This window comes from Cynocephalus volans, chromosome 2 (genome assembly GCF_027409185.1).
Source record: "Cynocephalus volans isolate mCynVol1 chromosome 2, mCynVol1.pri, whole genome shotgun sequence".
NCBI lineage: Eukaryota > Metazoa > Chordata > Mammalia > Dermoptera > Cynocephalidae > Cynocephalus > Cynocephalus volans.
Window position 1 is genome coordinate 137,464,157 of NC_084461.1, and position 12,823 is coordinate 137,476,979.

Sequence of the window (12,823 nt, forward strand, 5' to 3'; positions counted from 1 at the left end):
GGAGAGAGAGTGCTTAAATTACGTGGGCAATTCAGCACACCATTGCTCAGTGAGCACATACCCCTGAGTGAGTGTGCAGAGGAAAGTGAATTCCTCAGACTAGCGCCTGAGGGCTCTCAAAGTAGAAGTCACGATCTTTTGTCTTTGAGAAGCTTGTAACCTAATTAATGCTGGAGAAAAAATGCTACTAATTCTGAAATAAATACATGCCAGAGGGTAAATTGTCCTTAATGTTGAGTGAAAGGATGGAGATAGACGGGAAGAGAAAGGAGTCAGGCCATCAGGGACTTGGTGGGATTTGGAGGAATGAAGCCTCTGGAGGGGGCAATGGCAGGAGGGAAATATCCATGGCAGGAGCTGAGCAAGAGGGGTGAGCGGGGATTAGGCAATTAGGAACCTGGGAGCCCAAAGGAAAAAGACCAGTTTGGGGAGACAAAGGGAGTGAATTTTGGAAACTGGCCAAATGGAAAGGAAGCCTAACAAGGCCTGGGGCCCTGGAGAGTGTAGATTGGACGGCCAGTCTTAGCTAACATGGAGCAAACTAGTTCTTTTCAGGGAAGAGTATGGACACGTGCCTGAGTACGTGGTGAAGAGAGAGGTGCGTGTGTGCCTGGGGCTTCTCTTTTGGCTACAACAGACATTGTTACCTTCTGAATGGGAACAAATAGCTGAGGACTCTAAGTAGGTGATGTAGTTATGCTTTTAAACATTAAGGAAGTAGCATCTTTTATACCAACTAAAAGGAGGGGTATAAATATCATCATTCTATAAAAAGGCTGCAGCACCTGAGTGAAGCAGGTGTACCAAATGCTTTCATTCTTATTTATTTATTTTTAGTCTCCAGTACTTGTGATTTCGAAAATCGACTTTCACAACAGGCAAAAGAGTGGTTGAGAATCTTAATAATACTCTAACAATACACATTTACTGTCACTTCTAAAGCACAATAAAATTATAAGGACATTTGCTAACCTTCTGCACAGCTCCTAGAATTTCTGAAGATACCGAGAATTTGATAATAGATGCTATAACTAAACAGATAACCCTCTAAACAGAAATTGCCTCCCAAGTTACTTTAAGGCAACAGCTATGTAAATATGTGAAATGAGAGGTTTAATAGCAAGAATAAACATTTCAGTAATATGATAATAAATGTGACCAACCATTTTTAAGTGCTTATGCTGTGCCAGGCACTGTGTGTGTATGTGTGTGCGCACACATGTCCTTTGTGTATACACATACAACACTTTAAAAATAGCTTTATTGAGGTATAATTACATGTCATAATATTTACTCACTTCACATGTTCAATTCAATGATTTTAGTAAATTGCAGAGTTGTGCAACCATCACCACAATCCAGCTTTAGAACATTTCCATCACCACAAAAGGTTCTCTTGTGTCAATCCCACTCCCACCCCCAGCCCTTGACTGTTTGATTCTCTGTCTCTATGTATCTACCTTTTCTGGACATTAAAAATACTTGGAACCATACAAGACGTGGTCTTTTGAGTCTGACATCTTTCACTTCGCATGATGTTTTTGAGATTCATTCATATTGTACAATGTATCAGTAGTTCACTCATTTTTATTGCCAATAGTATTCCATTGAATGGATGTACAACATTTGGTGTGCTCATTTGCCAGTTGATGGGCATTTGAATTGTTTCCAGTTTTGGATTATTATGAATAGTGCTGCTATGAACATTTGTTTACATGTCTTTTTGTACACACAAAAGTTTAGTTGTACCGATTACCCTATAGTTTGGTACTATTATAATTTATTTTCTCCAAATAATAAAACTGAGGATCAAAAAAATTATGAAATTTGCCCAAGATAATAAATGCAACACGAGTAATATTTTGAAAAAATATAAAATGCATGTCCTTCTTTTGCACTTCTGGATGCTTTATTGACTCCCCAAGTTATCCCCGAGCCATTTATCCACTTCAGGTGGGAGGTGGCATTATTAGGAGAATTATAGCAAAAATGCAAAGATAAAAGAATAAATTAATCAGCCTATGATGGTCAAAATAAGATTTAGGGACAATACAGTAAAATTAAAGCTGCCCTTTAGAAAGAGGGGATAGGGAGAGAGAAAGGGAAGAGGATAGAAAATGTAACGATTCAGGTCTAGAAGAAAATGTGGAAGATTTAGATTATGGTTTCTTCCATAGACTAGAGAAGCAACCTCTTCCACCTGTTGGCTAGGACATGTGGCTTGCTGCCCCAGGTTAGGAGGAGGAGGATATGCAAAGTCTGATGAGAAAGGTCTAAGACTACTCTGCCTGGCCAGGGCTTTTGTGGGGAAAAGTGAGAGAGGCAGGAGTGGGCATGTGGGTCCTGATCTCCCTGCTATGGATTTAGGTCTGGAGCAAGTGGGGGTAGGGGGTTGTCAGTTGAGGAGATGACAAGTCAGGGGTCTTTGAACTTGAGGCACATTCAGGGCTCTGGGTGGAGATCACTTCCAGGCTGCCCTGCTCCAAATTGGGGGACAGCCTCATTAAAGGAAACTTGCCACCCAGCATGGGAAGGCAGGGAGAAGGCCAGTGTTTATCTTTTCTAAGTTGCCTTCAGTGTCCTGTGATGTGGAGGGAACCCAGGTATTCCTGCATGCTCAAGAGAGTGGACATTGGAGGAGCTGGTCTGAGGGACATCAGCACTGCCCTACAGGGAATGTGGGCTGACCACCTGTTTCTGGGTTTCAGATGAAAAGATATGATCGAGACTCAGCAGCTTTAGCAAGAGCTGCAGTGAAACCAAGCTGGACCATAGAACCTCTCCAGGCCATCATCAAAACCAGATATTGGGGTGTGTCAGGCACTGATTGCAGCAGCAGCAGAATGTTCAGGGACAAAACTGGTGATAATTATGAGGTCCCTGACCAGTTGGCTCATAACCAAAAGCCAGAATGAGACCAGGGGTCTTCCTGCCCCCAGGGCTGCCACTACTGTGAGGCAGGGAATCACCTAGGTGGCACATTTAAGGAGGTGTTTGGTGTCAGGTTTGTGCAGGTGCCTCCTAAATTCTGCATCCTGGGCACCTCTCTCGCTGCACCCTCTCCATGACACGGCCAAGTCACATAAGCCCACCTCTCATGTTCCTGGTCTTGGAGAGGAGCAGGGAAGGGGGTGGAAATCTATGACGGAACATTTATATTTAAAATGAGTGAGGCTTACCTAAGGAATTTTGAATTACTGTGTCCACTTAGGTGTAGACTATGTCTAGTTTTTATTGTTTGTTTGCCGTTTGCTACTTCCCGTTGCCCATGATGAGGGCTTGTATGAAAGAGCAGGTCTGTTAGGGAGATAAATAAAGAAACATCATTTCCTTGGCACGTGGGAGAGCAACATGAGTAGATGGCTGACCCATTTACATAGTAAGTCATGGGGCTGGGATTTGAAACCAAATTTGCATGACTCCAGAGCACACTCTTTTAACCACTGTCCTTTGGAGATGATAATAAGGATAATAGCTAACTTGTTCTGAGAGCTTATTATGTGCCAGGCACTGTTCTAAGTGCTTTATGTGTATTAATCCATTGAAGCTTCACAATACCCAAGTTGGAGGTACTATCCTCATTTTATAGAGGAAGAAACAGACACAGAGAGGTACAGTAACTTCCCTAAGGTCACACAGCATGCAAACGGTGGTGAGCCAGGTGCTCTGGCTGTGGAGCCCATGCCTGAAACCAGTTCAGCATGAAGGAAGTCGACTTAGATGATTCCATCTTACATAGAGCACTTTTCAAGAGCTTTCACAGTATGATCTTATATTATCCCAGTGACAGGCTTAGCAGTTAAATGGGGCAAGAGGTAAATTGCCAGTTTATATATGCGGGAACAGTGTTGCCAATGGAAGCTGAGGAATGGTGTGGGAGCTTGAAAATGCCAGGGATAATGGGGGAAAGAGTGTGAAATGTGTGGAGAAATGTAGAGAGATATCATGGAGGACATTGAATGTCATGTCAAGGAGTTTGGCCGAGAAAGTTAAATACAGATAGATTAGAGACTGAAAAGAAAAGATATGGAAGACATACTTGAAGTTGACAATGTGTTTAATGTTTATTTCTCAATAGGGTTCTGTCTGGATCCTAGAAAGGAAAGTAAAAAAACTGCTGAGTATATCAGTTTCCTTTTAAGTCGCATAACCCTGTTCTTCCCACCATCAATTCTCATTAAAGGTTGGCTGAACCTGAAGAAAATGCCAGTTTTGTTAATTAGTAAAGATATTCGAGTAATAATCTCCATCTTACAGAGTTAGATGAAGCAAATAAATAGCAGTGGAGATTGATTAATGACTAAAGCAAACCTGAGGTAATCTATCACAAAAGTCATTTATTCCAGAGTATTCAATAGAGAAACGGTTTCTAAAAATGTGGCGTGTGAGATGGTTTTAGGTAATATACAGAATGAATCCTTTAATTTTATTAGTTATAATTCTTGTTTCATTAGATGGCTATTGGTTTTTTAATTATGGGAATTATGTACTTAAATTTAAGTTTAAAAGTCCAGTTGATTTAAAGAAAATACTAATAGTACAGGTAGTATACAAATATGAAAAAAATCATGAGGATGGTATGCAAATTAATGAAGTTTGGAGAATGCTGTATTAATGAACCAAAGGCCAGCCAGTTACATTACAATTCAAAAATGAAGGTAACAAGACATTTTTTCTCCCTTCCTACCCTCATTATCAACCTTTATGGAGACAGTGGAGAGTTTACTATGTATCAGGTACCGTGCCAAACATTTTGCTAGCCTCAGCTCATTTTATTTACAATAGCCTTCCACTTGCCACCTGAGAATCATTCTCTCCTTATTCCTGAGTAGCAGAACTCTGATTTTATTGTGGGTGGCAGAGACTCCAGGCTTTGCATCCAGCCATGCCATGTGACTGTTCGGATGGGTGAGCTGGAGAGTGGGAGTGTTGTGTAGAACTTCTGAGACTGGCTGCTTCATCTGGGACAAATACCCATTTGTCCTTTTTTCTCCTTCCTGCTGCCTGGAATGTCTTTGTGATGGCTGGAATTCCAGTAGCCATCTTGGAATTTTTGGAATGTCTTTGTGATGGCTGGAATTCCAGTAGCCATCTTTGGAATTTTGGAGGTAACTTTGAGGATGGAAGCCAAATGCTGGGATGATGGAGCCAAAAGAGAGAAGCAGCAAGAGGCCCTGATAACCATGGAACTGTACTTTTCCCTGACTGTCTGCTTCAGATCTGTAGGGTTAGGGCCATAACTACGCAATTGCCTGGTTGGGGTTATTGTTGGGCTCCTGCCAGCATAGCCAATTGTATTGCTACCTGACAATGCCAATTGTATGGCTAGGCAATTCATAACTAAAGCCAAAATGTTTTATTATTTTATTACACTAAATTTTCCATTTGTATTGTCAGGGCTAGGGGTTAGGTTCCACAGACACTTCAAACCTGCTGTACAGACTGGGTCACAGACCCCTCACATGCCAGGCTGGGTCATCAAACCCCTCACACACAGGTCCACGCTCTAAGTAATTGGGAAAGATCCTGGGAGCCATTGGCAGAGGACACAAACTCAGTCCTCAGCTTCCTCAGAAGCAGCAGCTTATAGCAGATCCAGCAGTGGCGGTGGCAGCTTCCCAGTGGTGCCCCCCACCCCCACCCTGGGGGCATCCCAGGGGCGGGGGGCACTGTGGATCAGAGCCACTCGTCCTTTATACTTAAGTTCATAACCCAGGACACCTGGGTGCACATGAACAATTACATTAGATAATAACCAAGGAACACCTGGGTGCATGTGCATATTTACATCAAATGCTCAGCAAGATTCTGAACATGGGACCCTGACCATTTTCCGTCACTTTCCCTACAAGATCTCTTTCACCTGAGACAGAAATAAACTTCTAACTTCTGTCTTTTAAAACTTCTGTTATTTGAGATGTTTGGTTAAAACACCCAAACTTAATACTAACTGATAGACAATGGAATATTAATTTTTTTTAAAAAAATTTATTTTATTTTGTAAATATACAATGTGGTTGATTATTGTGGCCCATTACCGAAACATCCCTCCCACCCCCCCAAAAAAAACCTCATATCTGTTTGCTTATATCAACATAAAGGAATTGTAATTGTTGTGTCTTCTTCCCTCCCCCCCAGTTTATTTGTGTATTTATTTATTTATTTTTACCTCTCACAATTAAGTGAGAACATGTGATATTTCTCTTTCTGTGACCAACTCATTTCACTTAATGTAATTCTCTCTAGGTCCATCCATGTTGTTGCAAATGGCAGTATTTCATTCTTTTTTTATAGCAGAGTAGTATTCCATCGTGTAGATATACCACATTTTCTGTATCCACTCATCTGATGGTGGACATTTGGGCTGGTTTCCAACTTTTAGCGATTGTAAATAGTGCTGCAATGAATATTGGAGAACAGGTATACCTTTGACTTGATGATTTCCATTCCACTGGGTATATTCCCAGCAGGGGGATAGCTGGGTCATATGGTAGATCTATCTGCAATTGTTTGAGGAACCTCCATACCATTTTCCATAGAGGCTGCACCATTCTGCAGTCCCACCAACGATGTACGAGTTCCTTTTTCTCCACAACCTCACCAGCATTTATCATTCACAGTCTTTTGGATATTAGCCATCCTAACTGGGGTGAGATGGTATGTCAGTGTGGTTTTGATTTACATTTCCATAATGCTGAGTGATGTTGAGCATTTTTTCATGTGTCTGTTGACCATTCGTATATCTTCTTTTGAGAAATGCCTGTTTAGCTCTTTTGCCCATTTTTTAGTTGGGTTGCTTGTTTTTTTCTTGTAAAGTTGTTTCAGTTCCTTGTGTGTTCTGGATATTAATCCTTTGTCAGATGTATATTTTGCAAATATTTTCTCCCACTCCGTTGGTGTTCTTTTAACTCTGTTAATTGTTTCTTTTGCTGTGCAGAAGCTTTTTAGTTTGATATAATCCCATTTGTTTATTTTTCCTTTGGTTGCCCATGCTTTTGGGGTCGTATTCATGAAGTCTGTGTCCAGTCCTACTTCCTGTAGAGTTTCTCCTATGTTTTCTTTAAGAAGTTTTATTGTTTCAGGGTGTATATTTAATTCTTTAATCCATTTTGAGTTGATTTTAGTATATAGTGAGAGGTATGGGTCTAGTTTCATTCTCCTGCATATTGATATCCAGTTATCCCAGCACCATTTGCTGAAGAGGCAGTCTCTTCCCCAGTGTATAGGATGGGGCCTTTGTCAAAGATCAGATGGCTGTAGGTGTGTGGGTTGATTTCTGGATTCTCTATTCTATTCCATTGATCAGTGTGTCTGTTTTTATGCCAGTACCATGCTGTTTTGATTATTATAGCTTTGTAGTATAGTTTAAAGGCAGGTAGTGTTATGCCTCCAGCTTTATTTTTTTTAGCTCAGAATTGCTTTGGCCATGTGTGGTCTTTTGTTATTCCATTTAAATGTCTGGATAGATTTTTCCATTTCTGAGAAAAATGTCATTGGAATTTTGATGGGGATTGCATTGAATTTGTATCTCACTTTGGGTAGTATGGACATTTTCACAATGTTGATTCTTCCAATCCAAGAGCATGAGATATCTTTCCATCTTCTTGTGTCCTCTTTAGTTTCTCTCAGCAGTGGTTTGTAGTTCTCATTATAGAGATTTTTCACTCAATTCCTAAGTATTTTATTTTTTGGTGGCTATTGTACATGGGCAAGCTTTCTTGATTTCTCTTTCTGCATGTTCACTATTGGAGAATAGAAATGCTAGTGATTTTTGTGTGTTGATTTTGTATCCTGCAACTTGGCTGAAATCATTTATCAACTCCAAGAGTTTTTTTCATAGCGGCTTTAGGCTGTTCGATATATAGGATCATGTCATCTGCAAACACTGCCTGTTTGACTTCATCTTTTCCAATCTGAATGCCCTTTATTTCCTCCTCTTCTCTGATTGCTCTGGCTAGTACTTCCAACACTATGTTGAATAGGAGTGGTGAGAGTGGGCATCCGTGTCTAGTTCCTGATCTTAAAGGAAAAGCTTTCAGCTTTTCCACATTCAGGATGATATTGGCAGTGGGGTTATCATATATGGCTTTAATTATGTTGAGATATTTTCCATCTATACTTAACTTGTAGAGAGTCTTTATCATGAACGAGTGTTGAATTTTATCAAATGCTTTTTCAGCATCTATAGAGATGATCATATGGTTCTTGTGTTTGATTTTATTTACATGGTGTATCACATTTATTGATTTGCATATGTTGAACCAACCTTGCATCCCTAGGATGAATCCCACTTGATCACGGTGTACAATTTTGCATATGTGTTGCTGTATTCTGTTAGTTAGTATTTTATTGAGGATTTTTGTGTCTATATTCATCAAGGATATTGGTTTGTAGTTTTATTTTTTAGTTGTATCTTTACCTAGTTTTGGTATCAGGATGATGTTTGCTACATAGAATGAGTTTGGGAGAGTGGCCTCTGTTTCAATCTTTTGGTATAGTTTGTAGAGAATCGGTGTCAATTCCTCTTTGAATGTCTGGTAGAATTCTGCTGTGAACCCATCTGGTCCTGGGATTTTCTTTGTTGAGAGCTTTCTGATAACAGCTTCAATCTCTTTTATTGTTATTGGTCTGTTCAGATTTTCTACATCATCTTGGCTCAGTTTTGGCAGTCTGTGTGTGTCCAGAAATTTGTCCATGTCCTCCAGATTTTCAAATTTGTTGGCATATAGTTGTTTATAGTAGTCTCTAATGATTCCTTGTATTTCAGAGGTATCAGTTATAACATTACCTTTTTCATTTCTAAGTTTTGTTATTTGGGTCTTCTCTCCTCCGTTTTTAGTTAGCCATGCTAATGGTTTGTCAATTTTATTTATCTTTTCAAAAACTAACTTTTTGATTCATTGATCTTTTGTATTGTTTTTTGGGTTTCAATTTCATTAAGTTTTGCTCTTATCTTAATGATTGGAATATTAATTTGGAATGCTTTTGGACGCTGGGAACTAAACAAAACTTATGAAAACATAAACGTAGGAGTTTGTTTTTCTCACATAAAAAAGTGCAGAAGTATTTGTCTTTCAGTGATGTCGCCCAGAGCCCACGTTCTCTGTAGTCTCTGTTCTTTCACCCTTAGTGTATGGCTTTCATTCTAATGCTTGAAATCTCATGGCTATAAGACGGTGCTGCAGCTCCAGTCATTACATCCACACAGCGAGAAAGAAGAATGTGAAAGACCCAAAGTTCTGCTCCTTGCAAGGCTTTGTCTTTTTATTTGGGAAGGGAATTCCTCCCCAGTCGAGATCCCGTAATATCTCATTATACAGAACTGCATCTTCTAGATTTGGGTGGGATCCACCCTCTTGAAATTGATGGATTTCTGTTAACTATTGAAATATGTTAAGGTTCTGTTACTAGGGAAGCAGGAATTGGGGAGAGGTTGTGAACGGGCCAGAGAGTGAGGAAAGCCAGGCTTACAGATGGTGACCTGCCAACATTACATAGCCATAGGTGACCTGCCAACATTACAGAGCTAATATGTGGAAGAACTAGGTTTGAATAAAGCTTGAACTCTCAAACTTAGGGTCTTAACCACTGGGACAAACTCCTCTTAGGAAGATCTCAAACACCTTACCTTTCCTTTCTTCAAATTTTATTTTTAGAATATCAGGGATTTTATACAGAAAGTCCTGGATTTAATAGCATGTGGAACTAGAGAGATCTAAAAGATTCCTTCAAATTTAAGCTTCTAGAGTAGCTCTAATAGAACTCATGAGATAATGGAAATGTTCTGTGTTGTGCTGTCTAAAATAGTAGCCACTAGCTACATGTGGCTATTGAGGACCTGAAATATCGCAATTGTGACTGAGGAACTGAATTTTTAATTCCAGTCTAAAGAGTCACATGTAGCTGGTGGCTACTGTGTTGAACAGCACAGTTCCAGAACCTCAAAATATTTGTTCCCAGAAAATTCCCAAATGCTAAGAATTAGCAAAATTTCACCCCCAAACAGATCTTTTGGTTTTCAGGAAGTAGTGGCCCACTGCTGCTTTGCATATGGTGTTAAAGGTCAGCACAAGTCTGACGGGTCTTCAGAAAGTTCGTGGAAAGATTCGTATTATCTTTTAATTCCATTTTTTTCCATGAACTTTTTGAAGTACCCTTGTAATGACTTTATGAAAGAAGTTCGGTGTAAATATAATGTTATTAATATTGGTGCAAAGGATCTGCCTGATAAAAATACAGATTTATGGAGCTCCAAGTTTACTTATGGCAAGTCAAGCTTGCTTTTCTGAAGTTACAGGAGGACAGATCTTTGGCCTAACGTAAGAAGAAAGCTGTAGCAAGTGGAGCTGGACTGGACAGGCATGGGTTAACAGGTGGAAGGAGTGAGCCCCTATGAGTTCTGATACAGGACCAGTGGTATTATTACAGCTACAAAAAGCCCATAATGACTTTCCCCTGACTCAGTAATGAGTTCAGATCTTATTTTCCAGGACACAGTTTAAATGCTGTCGTGTGTGTGTATCTATATATCTCTATATGTATCTACATATTTTATTGTCTGTATATTATGATGTTTCAAGACTGCACATTTATGTCTCTCCCAAATTCATATGTTGAAAAAAACCTGTCTAGGTAATTTACTTTCTTAATGTTAAATTAGTGACTTGTGGATCTACATCAGAGAAATAAAACAAACCTGCTATAGTTTATTAATATTGCTTGTGTCCCAAATCCATTCCCTTCCAGTGACAACACTATAAAAAAGAGATTATAATGGTAAAAGGTGTTGGGCTATTACATTCTTCTTGCCATTCTCTGTTGGGGGCCAGAGAAACTCTGTTCCCAGTCTTCAGAGGGATTTTCCAAGACTGCTTTGTAGCCTGGCTTTTAAAATTGGCATTTGGAAAACCCCAAATGGCATCTGACTAGCTAAATTGTATTCTTCTGGGTTTTGACTGATGTTCCCTGAAGTTTGTGGTATGGATATTTTTATAGCATTTTGTCTGTTTTTTCTCTTTTGCAGTACCAGGTTTTTCACTCCTGAAAAAGGACGTGATTAGCTGAAGGAATTTCAAGCTTCTTGGCGTACCGTGATGACTTTGCAGAAGAAATCAGGAGCAGGACCCACAGAATGTGGCGTTTCTCACCCTGGTTGGCTCTAGTTCTTCCGTTCTAAGTAACATCTCACATTATGCTTTTGGTTAGTGCTTTAGCACTTTCCCACTTTCCTCAAGCTCTGCATCTTTCCCTGTGCTGTTCCTCCCACCAGGACAGGTTCCAGGCATTATCTCCACTGCATCATCACCTGTTAGGAGCCATGTGGGAAGACCTGGGTGTCCTAATTTCTGCAGGGCTTAGAAAAGATGCTTTGCAGCATGTCTCAACATAAACATTCCCAATTAATCATAAAGTACACATCTCTTTTGGCATCAGGCCCTTTCTATTCTTAATCACCTTGGTCTGATTTGGAAGTCTCAGGATAAAAACAGTACATCCCATCAGCATTTTGTCTCCCATAATTCCAGAAACAGCTTTATTTCTGTGTGAATATATCACCCAGAGCAAAGAATAATGCACAGACGTAAATTGGGCTCTTACCAGGAATGGGTGTTCAGGTGGTAATTTGCAAACATTGCCACTGTTTTTTTTTTAAAGGACTATTGAGATGTGTATGCTGACACCTGGTATTATCATTTTGGCAAAAACCCTCATGCAATATGCATAGACCTTAGACACAAACAATGCAGTATGGGAGTTGTTAATGATGTCTGTGCTTAAAAATAATAATGATTATTTAGTAAATCCAAAATTGAAGTTGAAAAACTTTCTTTGCCCTCTACCTTAAAATTAAGAAACAGATGGCCATCTGTAGCCATATATTTCCTGTTGTTGCAGGTAAATGCAGCCACAGGAGCTTATTTTATGCTAAAAAGCCTCCATCTGCTAGATGCAATCTTTTCGTACCTGTAGAAAAATGAATAAAATAAGGACCTGCTTGCTTCTGACCTTGACTCTCAGACAGATTATGCACCTATGCTCTTTTCTTTTTCTCTTTGACAGGTGTTAATCCTGAAATGATAGCACTGTAGTCTTTTGACAGTTTCATCGTTTTACCAAAACGGGGATGAATTAGGCTTCCTATTTCTGGTTGGCATATGTTTTGTTGTTATGCAGGGAGTGGATTTGCCTTTAATGAGCAATACACTGTGGCCCTTCACAGCATCTTTTCGTGTAAAAATACTCAAGAAACTTTTGGCTCTCTGGTCTTTTTGCCAAGCATAAACAAAAAATTATTATAAATGAAAATAGTCTTTAAAAACCCTCACATGTGTCATGGATCTATTTATTTGTTGGAAGGAAGGGGAAATAAAGGGTAAACAGAAGGAGTTGCTATGAATGTGCTGATTCATTTGTTCCCATCTTTTCAGACCCAGCCCCAAGTGGCTCTGCACCTCTCTTGCTGCCTTCTGTTCACCACGGTCACCATCACATTGTTCTCCCAGGACTGTGTGTTTCTTTTCCAATGGTTATTTGTAACGGGAGTGCTGTTGAAACAGAATTCATTGTCATTCAGGCTTCCTTTGGCTCAGACATGTTGCTTCCACTTTTACTCAGCTCTGTAGAAAGTTGGAACTGAAAGAAGGACCTCAGAGGTGACTCTCTTCATTTTACAAGTAAAAAAAAACCTGTGGTCAGAAGGAGGGACTGACAGCCCAAGGCAAAACTAGAACTGGACAAGAGCTTTTTCTTCTTGGACATATGGATTGTGAGAATCACACAGAGAAATAAAGCGAGTCTGAAGGGTTGTATGTAGCACTGGAAT